Raw genomic sequence first — 2,500 nt, 5'->3', positions numbered from 1 at the left:
CTCTCCCACGCGGGGGGCAGGCCAGAACGCGGGGGGCCAGGGCCCGAAGGCAGCCCCCCCGCGGGCGAGAGAGCAAGCCAGCAGGGGCTGTCGCCTGCCGCGGCCAGCGACGTCGGGCTGGCCCCTGCCGCGGCCAGCGATGTCGGGCTGTCGCCTGCCGCGGCCAGCGACGTCGGGCTGGCCCCTGCAGCGCCTAGCCTCTCCCACGCAGGGGGCAGGCCAGAACGCGGGGGGCCAGGGCCCGAAGGCAGCCCCCCCGCGGGCGAGAGAGCAAGCCAGCAGGGGCTGTCCGCGCGTCGCGCAGCGCGGCATGGCTGCGGGGGCCGCGCGCGCGCGCCCAAGCGCCCATGGGCCCCCAAGGGCCCCAGGCCCTCAGGCCCCAGCGCCCCAGCGCCCAGCGCGGGCGGGCGCGCGCGCGCGTGTGGTCTTTGAGGGGCGCCGGCCTGGTGGCTCCCTAAAGAGCAATAAGTGTCATTGCAGCTCTGGCAGGGGGAGACACTACTAGGTCCCAGCTGTCACCCCCCCTCTAAAAAATTCATTTCTTGGTATTTTGAGCTGAAATTTTGCACAGAGGTTGGCAAAAATCCAATCCACCTTCATTAATTTTCCCAGAATTTTTCGAGGTCGGGAAGTATTTGTTTTAATTTTCCTACCATTAGAAATCGAGTAAATCCGCAAAACTAGGAACCGGCCCGGAATGACCCCAAATTCAGTGGGCAGCCTCATAAAAATATGGCTGATTTTACTGGATTGGTTTCATGTGGAAAGCACGACGTTTTCTTGTAGGAATGCGGGAACCCCGGCAGCTCGCCTGCCGCGGCCAGCGACGTCGGGGACGCTGGCCTGCGCTGTCGAGCCCGCGAGGGCTGTCTCCGCGGCAGGCCCCCCCTGAACGGGGCACGACAGGCCACCGCGCTGGCTCGTCCAGCGTCGACAGTCCCTCGTCCAGGTTTCAGATCGCGCCAAGTCGAACCCATGACCTGCTCAAGCCATCGTGCGCTGCCGAATTCGCATCTGCGTGTAGGCTGCCATTCCACGCGGCAGCCCCTGTTTTCGTCAGCGTGCCCCCCTGACGAATTTTCCTGCCTGGCCCAGTCCAGCGTCCAGCCCCTGTTCGTCGAAAAATCTGCGCTGCCGATTTTCCACGCGGCAGCCCCTCTTTTCGTCAGCGTGCCCCCCTGACGAATTTTCCTGCCTGGCCCGGCCGGTCCAGCATCCAGCCCCTGTTCGTCGAAAAATCTGCGCTGCCGATTTTCCACGCGGCAGCCCCTCTTTTCGTCAGCGTGCCCCCCTGACGAATGTTCGTCGAAAAATCTGCGCTGCCGATTTTCCACGCGGCAGCCCCTCTTTTCGTCAGCGTGCCCCCCTGACGAATTTTCCTGCCTGGCCCGGCCGGTCCAGCCCCTGTTCGTCGAAAAATCTGCGCTGCCGATTTTCCACGCGGCAGCCCCTCTTTTCGTCAGCGTGCCCCCCTGACGAATGTTCGTCGAAAAATCTGCGCTGCCGATTTTCCACGCGGCAGCCCCTCTTTTCGTCAGCGTGCCCCCCTGACGAATTTTCCTGCCTGGCCCGGCCGGTCCAGCCCCTGTTCGTCGAAAAATCTGCGCTGCCGATTTTCCACTCCGCAGCCCCTCTTTTCGTCAGCGTGCCCCCCTGACGAATTTTCCTGCCTGGCCCGGCCGGTCCAGCCCCTGTTCGTCGAAAAATCTGCGCTGCCGATTTTCCCCGACGAACCTGCAGCTGCACAAATCCGCGCTGCCACTGCCCCATTGTCTGGACCAACAGTCTTTTCCATCAAGCCCTGGACTATAAATCGTCCAGACTCATCGCCAGCACCCGCTGCCGATTCTGCCGACTTTGCCGATTTCGTCGGCGCTGCCGATTCCAACACTGCACCCACCGTGTCTAAACCAGCGCTGTTTCGTCAGCGTGTCCCCTTGACGTATTTCCCTGCCTGGCCTGGACAGTCCATCTTCCAGCCCATGTTCATCGAAAAATCTGCGCTGCCGATTTCCCCGACGAACCTGCAGCTGCACAAATCTGCGCTGCCGATTTCCCCCCCTGTCGGCATGGCTGCCGCTGCCCCGATGTCCAGACCAACAGTCTTTTTTGTCGACTTTGCCGATTTTGTCCGCGCTGCCGATTCCAACACTACCCCCTGCATCCAAACCAGCATTGTTTCGTCAGCTCTTCCCCTGACGATTTTAGCCCTGTAACAAACAGTAGGCCTCCAATCCCGCCAACGGGAGCCAAGTTGATAGGGAAGAGAATTGAATGACGCGCCTGGTCCTCGCACCCCGCCACCCGAGGGGCCTTTTTCCCGGCAGCCTCTGAAAAACTCTAGCTTTCACGGTCCTCGCCGCCCCTCACCACCATGGCAGGCCTCTAATCCCACCCATCAGCAGTTGTAGCCGATAGGGCAGTGATTTGAATGACGCGTCGCGGGCCGCCGGGTCATCTCACCCGGCCATTAATTGGAGCGTTTTTGGCTGGCCGAGGA

The sequence above is a fragment of the Populus nigra genome, chromosome 2 (genome assembly GCF_951802175.1).
Source record: "Populus nigra chromosome 2, ddPopNigr1.1, whole genome shotgun sequence".
NCBI lineage: Eukaryota > Viridiplantae > Streptophyta > Magnoliopsida > Malpighiales > Salicaceae > Populus > Populus nigra.
Note: the sequence above shows the minus strand (reverse complement) of the source record.